The sequence below is a fragment of the Triturus cristatus genome, chromosome 1_2 (genome assembly GCF_964204655.1).
Source record: "Triturus cristatus chromosome 1_2, aTriCri1.1, whole genome shotgun sequence".
NCBI classification, from domain to species: Eukaryota; Metazoa; Chordata; class Amphibia; order Caudata; family Salamandridae; genus Triturus; species Triturus cristatus.
The window spans coordinates 547616713-547642139 of record NC_140580.1 but is presented as its reverse complement, the minus strand read 5'-3'; positions in this window follow the sequence as shown (position 1 = coordinate 547642139).

Here is a 25427-nt window from a genome sequence, read left to right as displayed (position 1 = left end):
CCCTAGCTCTACTGATTGGAATTTTTTACATTTTTTCATTATTTATTAAAATCTACTCTGTTTTTCTAAATAATTGGTGTGTTTTTTTCTTGTGTTGTGTTTTCACTCAAGCACATGTTAATTTAGTGGCTTTTGTGGTGCACCCTTACACAAACTGTGGTTGTTGCTTGAGAGGAATCTTCACCCCCCCCCCCTCAATCAAAACCCCAATTTCCTACAAAGGGGGTGAAATGTTTTATTCTTACTCTAACTTAGTAACCATTATTTAAATGATGGGAGCTATTTGGGAAAATAAAATCTATGTTATGAAAAACATTTTTGTGATTGCCAATAATTTACTTTCATTTTAAAATAGCACCCTAAATATACTGTATTGCATGTGTACATAGCTCACAAACCAAATTACAAATACATTCGAAATTATATAAAATATGAAATAATGTAAAATTATAATTTGTCAGTTTTAAAATATCACTCCAGATAAAAATGCCCACTTTTTAATACTGTAATTAGAATTAAGGCTACAAAACATTCTTTAAAATAAAAAGAATTAATATAAATTATTAAAACATGAGTATGATTCAGACTCTTCCTGTTCAAGCGCACTTAACATGTAATATAAACTTTAAAAAAAAACATAAAACAATATCTACTACAGTTAAACAACCCAAAATGCCCTACCCACAGTATCCACCAATAAGCGCCACAGCTTACAATCTAAAAAATCATAATTGCACATCAAAAAGAAACAAACTATAATGTATTTAAACAAATATAAACATATTTAAAATGTAATAGAAAAATTATAAATACATTATTTTAAACATTCAGAATAAAACACTAATTTATGTAAAAAAATTACATAAAACTGCCCGCGTAATCTCCCAAATAACCCACAACTCAACAAAATTAAAAGGTAAGAAGTAAAAAAGTAGCATAAGAAAATAACACATATGAAACAATTATGTAATTAAAAAATATATAATAAACATTATCATTCCAGCATTAAAAATTACTCCATTGAATACACAACATTTTAAAATATCAATACTATTGTAAACATTTGAAAAACAATCATACACTACCCCTTGACATTATGTTTCTCAATAATTTTGCCTTCACAATATTATGATCTCTACATTTCATTCAAACTATATTTTTAAATCAATATTCAAGTACCCTTACCATATCATGTCAAGTGATTTGTCTCCTATTAAATTTAACATTACTGGGTCAACCCATTTCCGGGGCTCCTGCATTCCATCAGTGCTTCTATTTGTAACCCTGATGAAAATTTGAGTTTGCCAATTACAGATAATTTAGTTGCAGCATACACATTTTTAGATATTGGCCTGTACGTGTTTAAAGGGGAATACAGGTGAAAATATGACACCAATAGGCAGGCATAAGCACTCACAAGTTAGACTGTAAGAAGTGGGGCTAGCCACTGGATTTCATTTACACCTCTTGATCATTTGTAATGCCCTCCGGGCTGGTTAATGTGTCTTCTTTTTGAAAACCAATAAAAATTTTGTTTAAAAAACAAAAAGCACTCACAAGTGCAGCTGAAATACAAACATACATGTGTATGTTTTCTCTGCTGAACAAATTGAGATATCCTTGCACAATTGTTCTATTTTGTATATTTTCTGCGCAAGAAACATATTTTCTCATTGGAAAATGTCTTCATCTACATTCCCACTAAGAATTTGGTGGTGTTACATTATCCTTCCATTCTTAGAATGTGAGGTACTTCTGCTCGTGTAAAAATGATATTTCTGAGAGTTTCAGATGTGTGAAAGAAATGGCGAGGGCAGCGGCTGCTCACTACTTGGGTCATTTAGGCATTGGCCATCCTTTTTACTTTGTCTGTGTGAGTGACAGTGTTAGAAAGAATACACACCGTGCATTTGAGCGGGGTCCGTGACATCGGGAGCGGGCCCCCGGGAAACTACTCCGGACCGTGTGCCAATCGACCTTATGCTGCCGCGACGAAAAGCCAACATCCTGGACTCCTGGACCCTTACAGCTCTGCTCCCACTCCTACCGCACTCTGAACACCCAAATCCGTGATGCAGAGTCCGTGCTCCGGCACTCAGGGCAGGCGATCCCGTTTAAATTTACCTCTGATAAGGTAAAATCTCCTTTGCGGCAGTTTGAATGATGCTTGAAGTTACGAGGGAAATTATCGATGCAGCCTAACCTTAAGATGGCGGCCGTTCGACGGGATACGGTGAACGCCTCAACCTTCGCCTAGGTGAGTGACGGGGGCTTGGGCACGCCACGGGGAGCAGCATCACTGTCCCAGACGAAAAGTGGCAAGGAGGTGGTGACATCAGCAAACAAAACATGGCACCTCTACCCCTGCATGTCCCACAGAAAGAAAACTCACCGGAGCAGGTAGCCTCACTCCAACATGGCACCCGCTTTGAACAATAATAACTGACAACTCCAACAACGTAATGCTCCGTGATGCCACTGTCCTGTTCCAATCTGCAATCCAACGCCCCCACCCCTCGGCTCTCACTTCTTCATGCCGGCTGACCCCTCAGGGGTGATTTCGCCGCACTGCTCATTTATGGTGTGGCTGAGGCTGGAGAGGGTGAGACACTCGAGCACGACCTGCAACGTCCCCCGAGTTAAACAGCAGTCGCTCTTCAGAGGCGGTGGGAGGGGGAGCGGAAATCATCCACCAGCGATCCCAATGGGGGTTTAAAGGATTGAATTAATTCAAGCCCAGCAAATCAACGAGCCCGTTCTCCAAGGGGGAGACATCAGCTTCAGGTTTGCAGGAGAGAGGAGAAGTGATGGTCGATGGCCATGCCACACAGAGGGTACAAATACGACAGCACGTGGAGTGGTCATCAACCAGACCTCGCGCATTTCCCCCACCCTCCGCCCCTATCCAGCTCACCTTTCTGGACCTTGAATCTGTGATCTTGCCACCAACAGCAGAGACCTAGCACTTTGACCAATGCCCGGTGGCGCTACCTTGATAGCTACAGAGGAGATGAGTTGTGGACTTCCCCCTCAGCCGTCACCTACCCAGCCAGACATTGGGCAAACGTTTTCCTTCGTCCCCCCGTCGCTTCTCCCTTCTAGTTTCCCTTTTACCCTTACCCTTCCTCGCGCCATTAATTCTCATCTTATATGCTATTTAAATGTTTTGAGCAACCAATGTAACCTGTAACTGATGTAACCTAGAGACCTAGCTATCTGACCGATGCCCGATGGAGCTACCTTGAGAGCTATAGGGGAGACTGGCTGTGGATTCCCTCCTTGGCCGTCACCTACCCAGTCGGTCATTGGGCAGACTTTCCCTTTGTCTCTCATACCGTCTACCCCCTCTTCCTCTCCCTTCTCACTCCCCCTCTCCCCCTATCCGCTCTATTTGTCTCCCCTTCTCGCTCTTTAATGTGTCGCATATATTTATCTATACCCCCATACCCTTCTAAGCTCCATTTATTTAGTCTTCTACTCTCTTGAAATGTTTTTCTAGTAACTGATGTAACATGTAACTGATGTAATTTTGTAATTTCTGTGGAACCAAATGTAAAGCGCTCTGATACCTCCGGGTCTAGCCAGCGCTATATAAAACTCTCTAAATAAAATAAAATAAATAAAAAATTGTCCTCTGGGTTAGGACACCAAAACTGGCCAAACGGTCTTGCACATTGTGTGCATTAAGGGCATTAGTGGGTGCTGGTCTGTTTGAGAGGAGACAGGCTGCAGTTTGGCCTCACATCTCTAGTTGAGCACTCCCCAATTCTTCTATTCACCAACAACAGACTCAGCCCAGTTAGGCCCTACTCTGTCATTCACATGTACGTGTAATGCAAGGCCTCCAAAGTTGCAGTAAATGTGACTGGTAACTGTACAGGGTGGAGTGGTCAATGGAGCACCAGAGGCTGAAGGACAACTCCTGGTAGCTGGCAAGGGACCAGTGCAGGTGGTATAGGGGAACGTAAGAAGAGGAAAGCAGCGCTCAAAGAGAGAGAGTGAGAGAGAGAGTGTGTGTGTGTGTGTTTGTTCGCCTCGGGAAAACACTGATGTGGGCATGTTCGTAGTCATTCTGGCATATTGGTGGAGTTCATGTCATTGATGATGCCTACCATTAGAAAATGCTTGCCCTACCATGTTAATGGTAATTGTTAATCCTTTGCCAGCATTGATGCCACAATGGTGCCCGTCCTTAGTGTTATGCTAGCCATGGCAGTTCTCAGGGACCCAGTGCACACCAAGTTCAAAATATTGACATTTTTGTGAAAAATGAGGCTGAAAATTCACTTTTCAGACCAAGATTTTATAGAGTTCTTGAACTCCACCAGCCTGTGAAACAAGTCCAACATTTGCCCATCTATCACATGGATGCCATCTCAAGTTGTTAATTTTGAGGAAGTTACTCAATAGATTCCCTACACAAAACACAACTCATTTTCATGCCAATATGTCCTCAGTAGAGCACAGGCCCTAATTCTCCTTCTAAAAGTTCTTCAGTCATTTTAAAACCTTCAGATAAAGGAAGGGTTGTTATGATGAATTGCACTACTTACAATGAAAATATCCTGTGACCACTTAATATTTCCCATTACTGCAGAATTTTGTCTTGCAAAAGCACACTACACCCCTGAAAAATACACTAACAGCCTTATTACGAGTACAGCGATCCTCAGAACCACTGTACTCATGGGGGTGGCCCGACCACCACCAACACAGCGAGTCCACCCGCAGTATTCTGAGTGTGGTGGTCGGACCACCACAAGACAGCCAGCTCCACCGGGCTCAAGGATCCCGCTTCACCAGCAGTCTGCAACTAGCCTTAATATGCAGAGCATATTACGACCTACATATCCACTGCTCTTTTCATGGCAATGAACCCACCATGAACAGGGTGGCAGACATGCAGGAATGGCCCCGGGTCAGATATGGGCTGTGGGATGCATGCGGGGGCACATGTGCTCTCTGAAATTGCACCCTGTTCCTCCTTGGTGTGGAATACATGCCACACCATGCAGGAACGTGCTGCAGGTGTTGTCAAGGCAGCGGTCTGCTGTTAAGGCTCTCCTTTGGGCCATACACAGCCACCACCATAAGATCACTGAAGCACCACCCGACCACCCTGGATTACACTGATAATCTGGCAGGAGGTGTGTGATGGGCTTAGAGCGCTGACAAGAGGACCAGAAAACTTGTAATAAGGCCTGAAATGTTGTTAATTACGGAGGAACGTTCCCACCGTGTGGATCAACAAGAAAGAATTTGACTTTTTAAACAAAAGAGATCCCTGTATCCTGGTGACATGAAACTACTCAAGGTCAACAAGAATTCTACACACCCTCCAGGGAGACTGATATTCTTGGGTTGTGGCTCTATTTAAATAAAAGAGAGGTCCCACAAGATGTACCCACTGCCTTTTTGGTTCAACCAGCTACTATATGTCTGAAAAGAAACTTCTTCTTGTTTAAATCTGACTTTTTTTCAGAAATCAAGGGAGGTGTAATGGGCTACAGCTTTCCCAAGACACAGCAAACCTTTATATGTATTTCTGTGAAGATAAGTGGATTCACAGCAAATATAACCCATATGGAAAACACATAACATCATGGCATAAGATCATGGCATAGTGCCAAGATACCCTCCCTGGTGAGCTGAACAAATATACATAACATATCTTAGTTGCATAGATCAGTGGTTCTTAACCTTTTGACTTCTGTGGACCCACACTGAATCACTACTGGAATTCAGTGACCCCCACTGAGTCATTTATGAACGCTGGACCACTAGCCTAAGCAATTTCTATAATTTGGACCTCAAAACAAAACACAAAAATACAAAAACATCTAAACATCAAACAATGCTAAAATATTTCAATAATTTGGGTAGTTCAAAATTAAATATAGAAAAAGATTTTAAATTTTCCAAGTTGCTTCTATGCTTCTATGTGGCATGATGGACCCCCAGACCACCAGGTTAACAACTACTGACATAGATTATATCTTTATCATCTGGCAGGGACCACCACACTTGTTCAATGAATTTCACAATTGAATAAACAATGTATCCAGTGATTCAAGGGTTAACATTAGTTTAGACAATAGCCAGCGTACCTTTCCTGACCTTTTGCTCAAGAATGACAGTGGTGCTGGTACTTTGTCAGTCAGCCTTCACGCCAAAGCCACAGACAGGAACACACTGCTCAAATTATTTTTTAGTGCACATCCTGGAACACACAAACAAAACCATCCATATGGCCGTTTCGGTGTACATATAAGGACGAATATTCTCAGAATCATAACATCATGTGCCAAAAAACTTACAAGCAGAGAATATCCTTAAAAATTGGTGAAGACATCCATGAAAAGAGCATGGTACATACCAAATGAGTCGTTACACCCCAAAATTAGAAATACAAAACATCTCTCACGTGTGTGATGACTTATAGCACGAGAGCCTATAAAATCAAGAAGATTATGCAAAAAATTGGAAACTATTAGAGACTTTTCAGATACCATCACCAATGTTTCCCCACAAAAGGGGAGCAATATTAATGAATTCTTGGCCAGGACTGCTAGTATAATGAATAAAAAGACCTAAATAGCATGTTAGGACTTCCACGTATTGAAGACCATTTTAGATTCGGGCAATACAATGTTTATTCAATTTACCACCAACAAGAAAGAATTATACTTAAATGAGATTACCATTGTAAATACATCTTTTTTTCAAATTTTATCATCAAAATTGTTCTATATTGTCTCTCCTGTCTTTGAAATCCAAAATCAATTGCCAATGCCACACACAAGGTGTTCACCATTTTCATAAATATCACCACAATACAGATTAGATCAAATGGACAGTATAATCTGTAACAACCCATGGTCCTAGAGGTGGTTCTACACAACTTCGAATAGCATGATCTGAAGCAAGAGTCATTGAAAAACTTCAGACAGTCCACAGTAGTCTAAACAACCATGATGAACTTTCGACTTTAAAAAGGAAATAGCGATAAGGCTTTTTTGGTACGTATATAATCCTCCTAATAAATCTTGAACCCAATGCTGTTAGGTCGATATATATCCTCTGAAATCTTAAAGCACTGAAATCTTAAAACTTTATTCCTAGTATTCATAGAGTACTAAACCACAAGTGTACACCATGTAACTCCATTTCATTTATCGCTGTATACTTGTGTTGTGTCCTAATATTGATGAGATATACATTTGAAACTTATATGTGCCCATTTTTGAAAGATAGATACACAATAGAGTATGTAATGTCACTTTATGTACTACATTTATAACGGGTATGATCATTAATATGTATAATCACTGTGATGAGCTTTTCTGCTGTGCAGGGGCTTTAATGCTAAAATTCTCGTTGTACGACTATCACTGCAATATAGATATAAATTATATATTAGAGAATGAAATATAACCTTGTGTAGTATTGATATGATGGACATTTTCACCAATGTATTTCTAATTCACTATAGTTTAGTACTGATGATTGGTTTGAATACAGACACTCACACAAGGGTTTGATATTTATACATAAACTGTTGGGCATATGGCCCAATGCAAAGCTCTGAGAAGTCAGTTTCTATTCTATGCCTGAATTTTATCTCTACAACCGGTACAATCCATTTAGATCAGAGACTTGACTACAATCCAAGACAGCGCAACGTACACATTTAACATTAACAGATCTGAGAGGTTATGTTCCCGCCACTAACAGCTTTGGAGTAGATACGTATATAACGGCATTCACCCACTGTAAGCGTCTCGCTGGAGCGCCATGCCATCTAAGTTTCTCTGCATTTTTTGGGCCCAAAAAGGCATTACATACAGTAATCTATTTAGCTTGTCAGCCTTGCAGTAACACAAGAGTGTCCTTTTTAGGTTTTGCCTGCACAGTGAAATTACTTGTATCAAAGAAAAAAATCTTAAAAGGGGCTTAGAGCCTGACCATCACTTATCATTGGCTGCATCCCATGTCACTCTTATTTCCTTGCTTCCTGTTGGTCAGCACCTCCTCCTCACTTCTGTCTTCCTCCTGTGCTTCAAGTCTTCATCCTACAGTGGAGACTGGACCAAGTACTGCTTCTGGTGGCCAGTGTCCTGCACTCTTCAGTGGGTTCATCTGTGAAAAGGATGCTACTGTGGGAGAATATAGCACGGGTAGTAAAGCTAAAATTAAGTGATGTAAACTCATGGGTATTGTAGTCGTGGTGCATTAGGGCCTTGGCAGAAACATTTTTTGTCAGTAGAAAGAGACAAACAGGGATGTAACCCCTCCATTTGTAGTTTTGGGGTCACACGTTTTAAAGCACCTGCCCATTATCTCATTCCCCAAATGCTGACATAGCAAATTCTAGAATACCACAATATGAACATTCCAATTATCACAGAACAATTTATAGCACACAAAACATAGCCTTAAAATTGCAAGATGATAAACTTGGACTATTTTACTATTATTCTGATATCGGATACATTAAAGAAAGAATAAACAGATGCTTCAATTAGTGGTATTCATAAAATCGTTTTTTTGTCTCTGGCGAGCATTGGACTAGTTCAGCGCTTTTATTGAATAAACTTCAAAGGATGTTGAAAGTTTAGAATCACCAATTCTTCCATCTGGGCCCTGGATAACTCCAAAGAAAAATCACCTTTTCATTTTATAATAAGTTGAGTTGAGTAGTTGTTTTAGAGAACTGTGATCTGGATTTCAGCTCTTCAAATCCGAGTCCGGGCCTCTGTTTCTCCTTAAACTTAAAGCCCCATTAACTAAATTGTGTTTTGCTTGGTTACAGTGGTGCCCTGGGTCCTTTGAGGAGATCACTTGACAAAACGCGTTGCAACCCCCTGGTCCGAGGCCTTCTCCCAAGTGACGGCATGCTCTCTCGAAAGAGACAGGCCAAAGTGGGTCTTCCAAATCCTAGGGGTCCTCTGTTTTTATCAAGAGCTCCTGGGACTGTGGACATGACAAACTGCACAGACGAGTTCAGTCCGGCTGAGCAGCTTGCTCCATATACAGACATAAGGCCTGAAGACAAGGCCCTGCAGATTCATTTCTGACATTGAGAAGCGGTTCCAATTTACAACAAAATCTGCACGCAAGAAGAGCATAAACCCTAAACACAGCTAATTGTATCACTCAGGAAAAAACACTCTTTACTTCTAGACTGACCATTTTCCCTATTTCAAACGAACAGTCTCCATTTTGACTAACACTGCCTTCCTTTTGATACGATTTTCAGGTGGGTACCACCGATTCTCTTTATCCTTGCCTATACCTAACACAAACAAGCATTTGCAATGCAATATGTCTTACATTAGTTAAATTCAGAGCTATTGGTTTTGCACATGTAAAAGTAATATGGCGGCAAAACAACTTTTTTATTTTTATCTATTCAACAATGGTGGCACACTGCACGGCATGCCACCATTACTACACTAATTAATAATTAAAAAATAAATAAAGTAAATTAAAAAAACAATTTTTTGCCCTCCGTATTACATTTCCATTTGCACAGCTAATAGGTCCGCATTTAAGTGATGTGATACCTATTGCATTGCAAATGCTTATACTGGAAACAATGCATACTCGGGAGGCTGCACACAGGCTGTGCGCCGAGTGGGAGGAGAGGAGCTGTGGGAGGGATTAGGGGGCACAAGGGAAACAGAGAGTAGGAGCAGGCAGCAGAAGTCGGGTGAGGAGAGAAAATAAGCAAGAAAAAAATACAAAAATTCCTTATCTTGGCCAGCCACGAGTGCTGGCTCTTGTACGGCGCTGATATCAGGAGAAACCTTCAAGCTGACCATAGAGTATACGAGCAGGAGGCAGGAAACAAATAAAAAAAACATGGGTGCCGCCATTATATCGCATACAGGAGACTGATTCTACTAATTGGGATGTTGCAAGGCTGAGCTTGCAGAATGCCCAACTGAGTTTGTCAAGCGGTGCCAAAGAAAATAAAGGCGCAGCTCATGAAACTCTATTTTTCAATATTGCATGCTTTTAGTAACCAGTGTGGCATGCTGCCTGTGCCACACTGCTTATTAAAAGCATGAAATATTGAAAAAATTGAGTTTGGCGAGCAGCGCCTATCGCTGGAGTGGGGCGAGATGGGGCTTGGGAATGCCCCACAGAATTTGTTGAGCGGCGCTGAAGAAAGTAAAGGCGCAGCTTTTAGTAAGCAAGTCAGCATGTCGCCTGTGGCGTGCTGCTTATTAAAAGCATAAAATATTGAAAAATAAAGTTTGGCAAGCCGCGCCTTTTGCTGGAGTGGGGCAATGCTTATGGAGACAAAAAGAAAAGCAAAAGGCACACTTGTGCTGCCAAATTCTTTTTTTTTTTAAATAGTAGGTTGTGGGAGAGGTGTCCTGCAGGCAAAAGGTATGTAAGAAAATAGTGCTGGCAGACTGTGAATAAAGCATACTGAGTACCAACACATGTAAAAGGGCCAGTCCTTCTGGGAGGTAACAACAGAAGATAGAGAGGTACTAAGGAGGAACTAATAAGCCTATTAACAAATCAAAAGCCAACATTTACAAAGGACAGTGATAGCAGCCAATTAAAAGGATGGGTGGAGAGTGGGCGGAACGTCAAGTCCATACCTGAATACAGCATGTCTGGAAAAGACAGCGCATGCGCTGCCTAGGTGTGACCTAAAAATTCCAGATTCCAAAAGAAATTAATAAAGATTGTAAAAAAAAAACAATATTTTTCACATCCATGAATTTAGAGATTTCTAAATTTAGTTGACATGTTTAATTTCTGTGTCAGTGACTATAGATTTGTTTTAGGGCTCTAAAACCCTTCAGTTCGATTCTGCTGCACAGACATAGACTTGCTTGCATCCCCATTGAGCTGTACTCTTAATAAATAAGGCAATGTCTATCTGCTGTAGTGGGCTGTTTGAACAAAGATACGACCCTGTTCACTTACCTGTGGAGTTCTGCTAGACATAGAAATAGAAGGAATCTTGCTAAGTCAAATCCTTTGCTGTAAACAAATGAGGCCTAGTGTACCTGCTTTGGCTGTTTTTATAGCTGAAGGCAGGCAGGTAATGTAGGCCCTTGTGATGTGGGGGTGGGGTGAGGATTAGTGCAGGTGGAACCACACAGACGCAAACAGACTCGCTATGAGTCTGCCAAGCCATGAGACATTTAAGACAGGCCTAGCCTAGCCACATTATTCAAGGAGGCCCATTTGTTTTTAGTTACAGCACTGGTCACTTGTGAACCCTTGTAACTTTCTGTTAAGTTCTACTGAGTTCCAATGTATTGTTTACTTGTTGTTGTGCTTTTGGTTACAAGGATGAGACTATAACAATTAGTTTGAATTACTTTATCTATTTTATTTTCTGCAGGACACAGACGAGGCCTTGTTTGTATATACACATGACGTCCTGTGCTGTCTGACCTGAGCCTGGAGAACAGAGGAGTCTGTTATGTTCTCATACGTGTAATGGGATTTATCAACTCCTAGCAACAAGGTTCTTCTGCTGGAATCTGGATTGTAGAGACCAGCAGCGGAAGCTTGGCTGTGGAGCTGAGAGGATGGCTCTGGGGGTCATTATGAATATACTTCAATAAAGCCTTATTTCAACACAAGGTGTCCTGTGTTCCCAAAAATGGCGACGAGTGTGGGATACACCACCCGAAGAGGACACTGAAGAAAAAGAAGGTTACTTCTGGCCTTTCCGTTTTTAATGGTCAGAAAAAAACGCCTGAGAATGTCAGCAAAAGTTGAAGTTATGGACCCCCAGCTTAACCGCTATTTAAATTTAAAGGTCAGTCATGAGATATGGACAATGTCGATTGTGGAAAGTTTATTATTTAACTAAGCCGGATTGTCCGTATTTTCAATAGAGGAACTGTTACAATTTTAAAAGTAATCTTACCTGAGCGAGACTGATTGCGTAGCAACCGCAGCATTATTCAAGGAAGATCACGCGTCTTGACGGATATGCCCGCGATGAAGAGGAGGTGGAATTGTTGATTGTGTACGCTCGTGAGGAGCCCAGCATCTGCGCACGTGAAGAAACTCTGGTCTGTGCTCGTGAAAAGAGCGACTCACGAGAGACTGCAGGGTTGTGTGCTCGTGGAGGAGCCGAGTGTCTGCGACCTACGAGAATCCTGCGGTGGAAGGCGTGACGTTACACGTAAAGGATGCAATCACACATACATGAGAGGTCACAACGCAGTCACCTAGCAACGTGTTGTTGCCATATTACGAGTGCGCTCAGGCGATTTTACGGCTTGCGCTTATTCCAATTTCGCAAGTGTTAGTTATAATTACAACGCAAAATACGTATTTAACAAAGGTAGCAACATCCCTGTGAAGTGAAGTGTCTGGAGAGGAGGAAATTATACTGTACGAAGTATTATGCAATTGATCTTGCAGTGAACATTGGTAAATGTTAAATAAGTGTTTATTTAGCAGAGAATAGCCAATTTGTGGGCCTATAACTGAAATAAGAATATATCATCAGAAATATGGCTACACAATCGTCTATTCCCACTCCACCTACATTTTTACAAGAACCAGGTCCTCCATGCATGGTATGGGAAGATTGGAAGGAGGCCTTCACCACATTTCTAGAAGCAATTGGTGGGGATGTATTTATTCCAAAAAGCAAATTAGCTATATTGAAAGTGTGTTTAGGAGTAGAAGGAAGAAATGTTTTGAATACACTACCTAATTTTCAACCTAATGCTTGGAATGTCGATAATTCTTCAGATGAGGAAGAAGAAGATGTATATCAAATGGCTTTAACATCATTAGCTGATAATTTTGGAAAAAAAATTGAGTATAGTTGTAGAAAGACACACATTTTTTTCTCGTTCCCAAAAACAAGGAGAAAAAGTGGAACAATATGTAGCGGCATTAAGAAAATTATCAATCACATGCAAATTTAAGGATTTAAGAGATGAAATTATGAGAGACCAACTTATTAATAGAACTAACAATAATAGAATCCAAGAGAAATTACTGGATTTAAAAGATCCATCTTTAGACAAATCTATTGAAATTGCTAGACGCATAGAAAATACTTCACTATATGTGAAACAATTGGCTGAGAATAATTCTAAGGGTGAAACTGACCCTAATAAAGTATGCGTGTTGAATTCTAATTCAAAACAAATTGCCAAAACTAATAGTGAGGATAAAACTAATTTTGGAAGAAAGCAAGAAGTAAATAAGAGGTGTGGCAGCTATAGACACAGTGCTGATGCTATAAATTGTCCTGCCGCCAAAAGTCGCTGTTATAAATGCAGGAGAATCGGCCATTTTTCCAGAGCTTGCAAAGCTAATGATGTTCCTAACTTTAAGAAAACGATTATCTCAATAGACGATTCTTATACGACAAATTTAAAGGATGATGTGAATATCAAAAATGACAGTGATATAGAAGTCATGGTAGTTGAACAGGTCAATTCATTGCAGAATAGTCAATCAGTAACATATTCTCCTCCCAAATGTATAGTATTTATAAATAATTCTGAAATGCAAATGTGGGCGGATTCATGTACCCCTTTTACTCTAATAGATAAAATTAAGTGGGAAAGTTTGGGATCTACCAAGTTAATTCCTACTGATGTTGAACCTTTAGGGTATTGTGGAAAAAATCTACCGGTATTAGGATATTTTAATGCTGAAATACACTTTAAAGCTCGAGAGACCATGGCAAAGATTTATGTGGTAGAATCGGGCAGGAGTCTTTTGGGGTGGAAGGAACAGAAAGGTTTGGGTATAATTCTTAACCCAAATCATCCCTTACAAGTACTTTTAACCGATGTTGACAAGGTCAACAAATGGGTTGAGGAGTTTCCTAACTTATTTAGAGAGAATTTAGGATGCCTTAAAGGATTTGAACATTGTATCATAGTCAAAAAGACGCCATTCCTAAAGTACATAAGGTACGTAATGTACCCATGGCACTGAGAGGGAAGTTGAAGGAAGAATCAAAGAGATTATGTGAGGAAAAGATTATTAAACCTATAGAAGCATCAAATTGGTTAAGTCCAATTGTGATCGCGCACAAACCCAACAGCAAGATCCGCATGTGTGTGGATTTAAGAGATCTAAATGAGTGCATTTGGGTTGACAGGTATCCGTTGCCCCGTATAAATGAAATGTTATCTTGTATTGATGGTGGGAAGTATTTCACAACATTAGACTTGTCAAGTGCTTACCATCAAGTACGTTTACAACCTGATTCGAAACATCTAACATCTTTCATCACACCTGAAGGTGCATTTCGATTTATCAGAATGCCTTTTGGGTTAGCCTCGGCATCTTCCGTGTTTCAGAGGATAATGCAAAAGATATTGAAGGATGTTAAAAATGCACTGGTGTTTCAAGATGATGTACTAGTATGGGGTGAGAGGGAAGGTCATCATGATAACGTATTGAGATAAGTTTTGTCAAAACTTGGAGCTGCTGGTCTCACCATTAGTTTACAAAAATGTAAATTTTGTCAACCTGAAGTAGAATATTTGGGACATACGTTGTCTCACAATGGCATAAAACCAAAATTGAATTTGGTTGAGGATTTAAAAAAGACTCCTTCACCTTTGGACAAAGATCAGTTAAGATCGTTCCTCGGCTTGGCCGAGTATTATGCAAAATTTGTACATCATTTTTCTGATATTGTACAACCTTTGCGTGATATCATGAAGAAGGGAATTAGTTTCCAATGGTCGAAGGAGTGTCAAAATGCTTTTGAAACAGTAAAAAAGGCTGTAGCTAACGCCACTACTTTGAAGTCTTTCAACCCTCAAAATAAGTCTATTATTGTAACTGATGCTAGTGGATACGGTTTAGGAGCTGTGCAGAAATGTCATATTCCACTATTGAAAAAGAAGCATTAGCGTGTTGGTGGGGTGTACAACATTTCCCTGTTTACATTTGGGGTACGAAATTTGAACTTTGTACTGATCACAGACCTTTGCTAGACATTTTCACAACCACTGGTGCAAGTAGAGTTACTCCACGCATAGCCAAATGGATATATAGATTACAAGAGTATTAGTTTGACTTAAAATATGTACCAGGAGTAAGAAATGTTAATGCTGACTGTTTGTTGCGGTTGCCGGTGGATAATAAATTGGAAAGTAAATGTAAAGATGAAGCTCTGCTGATTGCTAACATTGATGATCTTCATCAAGCTATTAGTGAACAGGAATGGAAAGATGCGATTTCTTCTGATGACTCTTTAGTTAAAGTGATCAAAAGTTTGCCTACTGTTGTGAATGGCAAGTTAGATAATGACATTGCGATGTACAAGGATGTTTGGTAAGAACTGTCTGTTGTAAATGAAATAATAAGACGTGGTGACAGGTTGGTTGTACCTGTTTCATTAAGAGCTAAGTTAATGGATTTATTACATGAAGGTCACTGTGGTATGTCTGCTGTCAAAAGGAAGGCCAGAATGGATTTTTGGTGGCCAAATATGGATAGAGGTATAGAAAGGTTTGTGAGGGAGTGCATATCATGTACTTGCAGTGACAAATCACATGTGATGAGAGATTCTCCCATAACACCTGTGAGTTTTCCAGAGAAGGCTTGGGAGAGTCTAGCAATTGATATTTGTGGACCATTTGAAGGTTTAGGTTTGGTGGAAAAATATGCTATAGTCATGATTGATTATTATTCGAAATGGCCAGAGGTAGCCTTTGTGACCGAAGTTAAAACCAGTAATGTAATTTCCTTCTGTGAAGAAGTTTTTAGGAGGGAAGGATGTCCTGCAGAAATGTTATCAGACAATGGACCACAATTTATTTCACATGAATTTGGCGAATTTCTTAATAAATGGTGTATCAAACATTTAAGAACACCAGTTTACCATCCGAGGGTAAATGGTTTGGTTGAGCGCTTCAACCGTGTTTTAGGAGAAAGCATTCAATTGGTTGTATCTGTGAACATGTGCTGGAAAACCCAAGTAAAAAAAAGCTATGGAACTACAGAACCACTCCAGATTCTGTAACTGGAGAAACTCCTTTTTGTCTTCTTAAGGGTAGGACTCCTTGTACTGCAGCTGTACCTGCATGGATGGGTAGGAGTGGTAGGAAGGTCAAAAAAGAAGATGAAATACGAGAAAAGGTAGTTAAATATCAAGATGGTTATCAAATGAGACGTAATGACAAAATTGGAAAATGCAAGAGAGTTTTTATTAAACGTGATTATGTAAGAGTTTGTCCAAGCAACATAGTAAAGAAAGGTAATTCTAAGTTGTTTGACCCTAAGAAAGTCTTGAAAGTTAACGGAAATTTAGTCAAAACATCTGATGGGAAGTGGTGGAACATTTGCAAAGTCACTAAATGTAATGATGCTGAAACAAAATTCTGGTTAAAAAATAATGCAGAAAGCGTTGATGATTCCAGAGATGTTTGTGAAAGAATTCCAAGTGAGCGTCTTAAAATGAGACCTAAGAAATGTAATGATTATGTATGCTCTTGAGTTCATCATTCAAAATTTTCTTTATTTATTTTTAGTAGGGAGATGTGTTATATTCTCATACTTGTAATGTGATTTATCAGCTCCTAGAAACAAGGTTCTTCTGCAGGAATCTGGATTGTAGAGACCAGCAGAGGAAGCTTGGCTGTGAAGCTGAGAGGATGGCTCTGGGGGTCGTTATGAATATACTTCAATGAAGCCTTATTTCAACACAAGGTGTCCTGTGAGTCCTCACTTAATTTTGTGTTCTTTTGAACACAGATGAAGATCTGTTTACCTATTATTGAGTTTGACTGGTCTCAGCTAAGGATCTTTTGAAGTTTTGCCCGAGCAGCACGTATTCACTGTCAGCAAAATCTTTTATGAAGAAAAAAAAGCTTAAAAATTGGCTTAGAGTCTGCCCATTACTTACCATTGGTTGTCTTTCAGGTCTCTCTTGTTTTCTTGCTTCCGACTTGTTGTTGCCTCCTGCTCTCCTCCTACTTCCTGCTAGGTCTTCAGGTGCTTCTCCGTGCTGTGGCGCATGGACAAAGTACAGTTACTTGTCTGTGGCCAGTGTGCTTCCACTGGCGGCAATCTCTGCTGGTACTTATTTAAAAAAAATCTTTTCAAATACACTCTCTACGAGTGCATGTGTTTTCAGTCCATCCCTCCTCCCATGGCCAGTGCACTTGTCTCCCAACCGCCACCCGCTCTCCTTTGTGTTGCTGTTTCCTCCCCTTCCCCTACACTTCTGTGTAGCTTACCCCTTGCAGTCCCCCAGCACTCTGTTATGTTGCTGCTCCCTCCTTTCTCCTCCATACCTCCCTCATGATGCTTGCCCCCCATAGTCCCCCGCCCTCTGTTGGTTGCTGCTTCCTCCCTCCTCCTTCACACATCCCTTGTGTTGCATGAGTCCCCCCTCCATGGTGCTGCTGATCCCTCCCTCCTCCTCAAACCTCTCTCGTGTTGCTTGACACCCCTGCACTTCTCCCATCCTATGTGATGTTGCTGCTTCCTCCCTCCTCTCCTGCACATCCGTTTTGTTGCTTGACTCCACCCACCCTCCATGGTGCTGCTGCTTCCTCCCTCCTCCCCCACACATCCCTTGTGTTGCTTGACTCCACCCACCCCCATGGTGCTGCTGCTCCCTCCCACCCTCCCTCCTTCCCAAACCTCCCTTGTGTTGCTTGACACCCCTGCACTTCTCTCATCCTATGTGGTGTTGCTGCTTCCTCCCTCCTTTCCTGCACATCTGTTGTGTTGCTTGCCTCCACCCATCCTCCATGGTGCTGCTGCTTCCACCCTCCTCCCCCACACATCCCTTGTGTTGCTTGACTCCACCCGGTCCCCATGGTGCTGCTGCTCCCTCCTTCCCAAATGTCCCTCGTGTTGCTTGACACCCCTGCACTTCTCCCATCCTCTGTGATGTTGCTGCTTCCCCCTCCTCTCCTGCACATCTGTTGTGTTGCTTGACTCCACCCACCCTCCACGGTGCTGCTGCTTCCAACCTCCTCCCCCACACATCCCTTGTGTTGCTTGACTCCACCCACCATCCATGGTGTTGCTGCTTCCTCCCTCCTCTCCTGCACATCCGTTGTGTTGCTTGACTACCCACCCTCCATGGTGCTGCTGATCCCTCCATCTTCCCCCACACATCCCTTGTGTTGCTTAACTCCACCCACCCTCCATGGTGCTGCTGCTTCCACCCTCCTCCCCCACACATCCCTTGTGTTGCTTGACTCCACCCACCCCCATGGTGCTGCTGCTCCCTCCCACCCTCCCTCCTTCCCAAACCTCCCTCGTGTTGCTTGACACCCCTGCACTTCTCTCATCCTATGTGGTGTTGCTGCTTCCTCCCTCCTCTCCTGCACATCTGTTGTGTTGCTTGACTCCACCCATCCTCCATGGTGCTGCTGCTTCCACCCTCCTCCCCCCACACATCCCTTGTGTTGCTTGACTCCACCCACCCCCATGGTGCTGCTGCTCCCTCCCTCCCTCCCTCCTTCCCAAACCTCCCTCGAGTTGCTTGACACCCCTGCACTTCTCTCATCCTGTGTGATGTTGCTGCTTCCTCCCTCCTCTCCTGCACATCCGTTGTGTTGCTTGACTCGACTCATCCTCCATTGTGCTGCTGCTTCCTCCCTCCTCCCCCACACATCCCTTGTGTTGCTTGACTCAACCCACCCCCATGGTGCTGCTGCTCCCTCCTTTCTTCCCAAACCTCCTTTGTGTTGCTTGACACCCCTGCACTTCTCCCATCCTCTGCGATGTTGCTGCTTCCTCCCTCCTCTCCTGCACACCCATTGTGTTGCTTGACTCCACCCACCCTCCATGGTGCTGCTGCTTCCACCCTCCTCCCCCACACATCCCTTGTGTTGCTTGACTCTACCCACCCTCCATGGTGTTGCTGCTTCCTCCCTCCTCTCCTGCACATCCATTGTGTTGCTTGACTCTACCCACCCTCCATGGTGCTGCTGTTTCCTCCCTCTTCCCCCACACATACCTTGTGTTGCTTGACTCCACCCACCCTCTATGGTGCTGCTGCTTCCACCCTCCTCCCCACACATCCCTTGTGTTGCTTGACTCCACCCACCCTCCATTGTGCTGCTGATCCCTCCTTCCTACCCCCACATCCCTTGTGTTGCTTAACTCCACCCACCCTCCATGGTGCTGCTGCTTCCACCCTCCTCCCCACACATCCCTTGTGTTGCTTGCCTCCACCCACCCCTATGGTGCTGCTGCTCCCTTCCTCCCTCCCTCCTTCCCAAACCTCCCTCGTGTTGCTTGACACCCCTGCACTTCTCTCATCCTATGTGATGTTTCTGCTTCCTCCCTCCTCTCCTGCACATCCGTTGTGTTGCTTGACTCCACCCACCCTCCATTGACCTGCTGCTTCCACCCTCCTCCCCCACACATCCCTTGTGTTGCTTGACTCTACCCACCCTCCATGGTGCTGCTGCTTCCTCCCTCTTCCCCCACACATACCTTGTGTTGCTTGACCCCACCCACCCTCCATGGTGCTGCTGATCCCTCCCTCCTCCCCCACACATCCCTTGTGTTGCTTAACTCCACCCACCCTCCATGGTGCTGCTGCTTCCACCCTCCTCCCCCACACATCCCTTGTGTTACTTGACTCCACCCACCCCCATGGTGCTGCTGCTCCCTCCCTTCCTCCCTCCTTCCCAAACGTCCCTCGTGTTGCTTGACACCCCTGAACTTCTCTCATCCCATGTGATGTTGCTGCTTCCTCCCTCCTCTCCTGCACATCCGTTGTGTTGCTTGACTCCACCCAGCCTTCATCGTGCTGTTGCTTCCTCCCTCCTCCCCCACACATCCCTTGTGTTTCCTGACTCCACCCTCCCCCATGGTGCTGCTGGTCCCTCCCTCCTTCCCAAACGTCCCTCGTGTTGCTTGGCACCCCTGCGCTTCTCCCATCCTCTGTGATGTTGCTGCTTCCTCCCTCCTCTCCTGCACATCTGTTGTGTTGCTTGACTCCACCCACCCTCCATGGTGCTGCTGCTTCCAACCTCCTCCCCCACACATCCCTTGTGTTGCTTGACTCCACCCACCCTCCATGGTGTTGCTGCTTCCTCCCTCCTCTCCTGCACATCCGTTGTGTTGCTTGACTCTACCAACCCTCCATGGTGCTGCTGATCCCTCCATCTTCCCCCACACATCCCTTGTGTTGCTTAACTCCACCCACCCTCCATGGTGCTGCTGCTTCCACCCTCCTCCCCCACACATCCCTTGTGTTACTTGACTCCACCCACCCCCATGGTGCTGCTGCTCCCTCCCTTCCTCCCTCCTTCCCAAACGTCCCTCGTGTTGCTTGACACCCCTGCACTTCTCTCATCCCATGTGATGTTGCTGCTTCCTCCCTCCTCTCCTGCACATCCGTTGTGTTGCTTGACTCCACCCAGCCTTCATCGTGCTGTTGCTTCCTCCCTCCTCCCCCACACATCCCTTGTGTTTCCTGACTCCACCCTCCCCCATGGTGCTGCTGGTCCCTCCCTCCTTCCCAAACGTCCCTCGTGTTGCTTGGCACCCCTGCGCTTCTCCCATCCTCTGTGATGTTGCTGCTTCCTCCCTCCTCTCCTGCACATCTGTTGTGTTGCTTGACTCCACCCACCCTCCATGGTGCTGCTGCTTCCAACCTCCTCCCCCACACATCCCTTGTGTTGCTTGACTCCACCCACCCCCATGGTGCTGCTGCTCCCTCCCACCCTCCCTCCTTCCCAAACCTCCCTTGTGTTGCTTGACACCCCTGAACTTCTCTCATCCTATGTGGTGTTGCTGCTTCCTCCCTCCTTTCCTGCACATCTGTTGTGTTGCTTGCCTCCACCCATCCTCCATGGTGCTGCTGCTTCCACCCTCCTCCCCCACACATCCCTTGTGTTGCTTGACTCCACCCGGTCCCCATGGTGCTGCTGCTCCCTCCTTCCCAAATGTCCCTCGTGTTGCTTGACACCCCTGCACTTCTCCCATCCTCTGTGATGTTGCTGCTTCCCCCTCCTCTCCTGCACATCTGTTGTGTTGCTTGACTCCACCCACCCTCCACGGTGCTGCTGCTTCCAACCTCCTCCCCCACACATCCCTTGTGTTGCTTGACTCCACCCACCATCCATGGTGTTGCTGCTTCCTCCCTCCTCTCCTGCACATCCGTTGTGTTGCTTGACTACCCACCCTCCATGGTGCTGCTGATCCCTCCATCTTCCCCCACACATCCCTTGTGTTGCTTAACTCCACCCACCCTCCATGGTGCTGCTGCTTCCACCCTCCTCCCCCACACATCCCTTGTGTTGCTTGACTCCACCCACCCCCATGGTGCTGCTGCTCCCTCCCACCCTCCCTCCTTCCCAAACCTCCCTCGTGTTGCTTGACACCCCTGCACTTCTCTCATCCTATGTGGTGTTGCTGCTTCCTCCCTCCTCTCCTGCACATCTGTTGTGTTGCTTGACTCCACCCATCCTCCATGGTGCTGCTGCTTCCACCCTCCTCCCCCCACACATCCCTTGTGTTGCTTGACTCCACCCACCCCCATGGTGCTGCTGCTCCCTCCCTCCCTCCTTCCCAAACCTCCCTCGAGTTGCTTGACACCCCTGCACTTCTCTCATCCTGTGTGATGTTGCTGCTTCCTCCCTCCTCTCCTGCACATCCGTTGTGTTGCTTGACTCCACTCATCCTCCATTGTGCTGCTGCTTCCTCCCTCCTCCCCCACACATCCCTTGTGTTGCTTGACTCAACCCACCCCCATGGTGCTGCTGCTCCCTCCTTCCTTCCCAAACCTCCTTTGTGTTGCTTGACACCCCTGCACTTCTCCCATCCTCTGCGATGTTGCTGCTTCCTCCCTCCTCTCCTGCACACCCATTGTGTTGCTTGACTCCACCCACCCTCCATGGTGCTGCTGCTTCCACCCTCCTCCCCCACACATCCCTTGTGTTGCTTGACTCTACCCACCCTCCATGGTGTTGCTGCTTCCTCCCTCCTCTCCTGCACATCCATTGTGTTGCTTGACTCTACCCACCCTCTATGGTGCTGCTGCTTCCACCCTCCTCCCCACACATCCCTTGTGTTGCTTGACTCCACCCACCCTCTATTGTGCTGCTGATCCCTCCTTCCTACCCCCACATCCCTTGTGTTGCTTAACTCCACCCACCCTCCATGGTGCTGCTGCTTCCACCCTCCTCCCCACACATCCCTTGTGTTGCTTGCCTCCACCCACCCCTATGGTGCTGCTGCTCCCTTCCTCCCTCCCTCCTTCCCAAACCTCCCTCGTGTTGCTTGACACCCCTGCACTTCTCTCATCCTATGTGATGTTTCTGCTTCCTCCCTCCTCTCCTGCACATCCGTTGTGTTGCTTGACTCCACCCACCCTCCATTGACCTGCTGCTTCCACCCTCCTCCCCCACACATCCCTTGTGTTGCTTGACTCTACCCACCCTCCATGGTGCTGCTGCTTCCTCCCTCTTCCCACACACATACCTTGTGTTGCTTGACCCCACCCACCCTCCATGGTGCTGCTGATCCCTCCCTCCTCCCCCACACATCCCTTGTGTTGCTTAACTCCACCCACCCTCCATGGTGCTGCTGCTTCCACCCTCCTCCCCCACACATCCCTTGTGTTACTTGACTCCACCCACCCCCATGGTGCTGCTGCTCCCTCCCTTCCTCCCTCCTTCCCAAACGTCCCTCGTGTTGCTTGACACCCCTGCACTTCTCTCATCCCATGTGATGTTGCTGCTTCCTCCCTCCTCTCCTGCACATCCGTTGTGTTGCTTGACTCCACCCAGCCTTCATCGTGCTGTTGCTTCCTCCCTCCTCCCCACACATCCCTTGTGTTTCCTGACTCCACCCTCCCCCATGGTGCTGCTGGTCCCTCCCTCCTTCCCAAACGTCCCTCGTGTTGCTTGGCACCCCTGCGCTTCTCCCATCCTCTGTGATGTTGCTGCTTCCTCCCTCCTCTCCTGCACATCTGTTGTGTTGCTTGACTCCACCCACCCTCCATGGTGCTGCTGCTTCCAACCTCCTCCCCCACACATCCCTTGTGTTGCTTGACTCCACCCACCCTCCATGGTGTTGCTGCTTCCTCCCTCCTCTCCTGCACATCCGTTGTGTTGCTTGACTCTACCCACCCTTCATGGTGCTGCTGATCCCTCCATCTTCCCCCACACATCCCTTGTGTTGCTTAACTCCACCCACCCTCCATGGTGCTGCTGCTTCCACCCTCCTCCCCAACACATCCCTTGTGTTGCTTGACTCCACCCACCCCCATGGTGCTGCTGCTCCCTCCCTCCTTCCCAAACCTCCTTCGTGTTGCTTGACACCCCTGACTTCTCTCATCCTATGTGATGTTGCTGCTTCCTCCCTCCTCTCCTGCACATCCGTTGTGTTGCTTGACTCCACCCACCCTCCATCGTGCTGCTGCTTCCACCCTCCTCCCTCACACATACCTTGTGTTGCTTGACTCCACCCTCACCCATTGTGCTGCTGCTGCTCCCTCCTTCCCAAGCCTCCCTCGTGTTGCTTGACACCCCTGCACTTCTCCCATCATCTGTTGTAGCTGCTTCCTCCCTCCTCTCCTGCACATCCGTTGTGTTTCTTGACTCCACCCACCCTCCATGGTGCTGCGTCTCCCTCCCTCCTCCCCCACACACCCCTTGTTTTGCTTGACACCCCTGCACTTCACCCATCCTCTGTAATTTTTCCGCTTCCTCCCTCCTCCCACACACCTCCCATGTGATACTTGACCCCTGTCACCCCCAGCCCTCGTGGTTTTGCTCCTCCCACACCACTCTTTTGTTGCTTGCCCCAATGGTTCCTCCTGCCCTCTCCAACCCTCCCGCCCCCCACAAAAAACGTTAAACTAAGCCAAATTGCTCTGGCTGTAGCTCGAATGTTTGGCTTTGTTTAATGTTTTTAGACATATTGAACAGCAACATTGGCTGCTGGCAGCATGAATCAAAGAAAAAAAGCGCTATGACGTTGTCAGCAATGGCCACGTCATAGGCCTTTTTCTTTTACTTTAACCCATGTTGTACTGTGCATTATGTCTATAAAAATAATTGACAAGGCCAATAGATTTTGCATAAGCAAAACCTATAGGCTTTGCCAATGCTTGTCATTTCTCTAATGCCCTCCAATCCTTTGTTCGAGCAGTTTGAAATTTGGTATTCAGCCGAGGGCTGCTGCAATTTTAAAAGCATGCTTTTACCTGCCCACGTTCCTCAAGTTGTTGAGAAGTTTTCAACCGGCTTCTGGCCATATCAGTGGGTCTGTTTCCTACATTAGTCATGTAGTAGCTGGTTGAAGTTTTCATTATGTCTGTTCAAAATGCCTTGCCTCACATATGAAATATACTGTTTCTTTAGTAATATGTGGCCTCGACATTCGTATCTGTTCTCTCCAGGGTTCTCACAACTGCTTACCGACATGATCACAGACTACTGAAGACTTCAATGAGCACCCCCAGGACATTGCCAGATGTGTCTATCTCAGTCAAGGAAGCACTGTGGGCTGTAACAAAAGACGCACAGCTTCTCCATATGTATTATCATTTGGAACTACCTCAGGGTGTACAATGCACACTTTAATTATGGAACACCACCCTCTGTAAATTGATACATGCACTGTGTATTTGCTTCTATGTATGCTTAACAATCATCCAATCATGTAGGAATTAACAGATTTTTTATGTGATGTATAAAATAAATTTTATGGCAAGACCGGAGGCTCATATTATGCTTTCCAATCTTGCTTTATAGGTATAGCAGCCAAGATAAAGGATACAAACGACAGTTCCCAACAGGCCAAGCGCGAGACTGGCCAACAGGAAAAAAACAGAGTCAACCAATGAACGGGCAGTCTACGATATAATGAAGGGTCAGACTGCGAACAGCCCTCTTTTCTTTCTGCTCGCAGTCAAGATAAGTACCCTTCATTATATCGTATTACTGTTAATTTACTATTGCTGCCTTATTTATTTCAGGTGGTATTATAGTCTGGTTCTATTTTATGATGCGCGCTGTGCTTCTTCTGTTACCCGCATAGCTCTATCGAGCGTCTCTCTCCTCCCACCCTCGCAGCTCCTGTTTTCCTTCTCACACGTCAGCTGTGCCTCGCGACACGCAGTGGCCATTTCCTGCTCCTCATTGCGGTGCGTTGTTCCCGCTTGCCGCTCCGCTTCTGGTCTCCTCTCCTCAACGTCTGCTTTTTGGTTCCCGCCCCTGGGAGGGGTTTTGCTTTGCCGGTCAGGTTTTTCCGGTTATTTTCATACGCCCACAGGGCAGGGCTTCTCCTCTTTTTCTTTTAACCCCTTGTTACCTGGTTTTATCACTGATTTAACCATGGAGCTTAATAGCTCTCATAGCTCCGATTTTAATAATGAGGAAGGGGAGCCATTCAAAAAAGATTTGAGTTCTTTCATTAATGATTCTGTGGAGCATGCAGTGGAGGCTTCCATGAAGCGTTTTTCAAAAACT